Genomic DNA, 253 nt, shown 5'->3' on the forward strand with positions numbered 1-253 from the left:
TTTGGGGTCTTAGGGATTGCAATGTGGGAGACACAGATTTGACTGGAATTGAAAGCTTGCTCTAGAGAGACAAAGGAGGTTGGAGTTTTTAAAGAGGAAAGGGGGGCTTACTGAAGTTGTTTGAAGAAAAGGTGCTCAGTGTTGGTATGGCTACAGTGACACCAATCCATGTGTGATTGGTTGCTAGGGCTAGACAGTGCATTTAGGTCCATTTTATTTTTTTATTTGATTTCATTTTATTTTTTGAAAGAAA

This window comes from Neofelis nebulosa, chromosome 4 (genome assembly GCF_028018385.1).
Source record: "Neofelis nebulosa isolate mNeoNeb1 chromosome 4, mNeoNeb1.pri, whole genome shotgun sequence".
Lineage (NCBI taxonomy): Eukaryota > Metazoa > Chordata > Mammalia > Carnivora > Felidae > Neofelis > Neofelis nebulosa.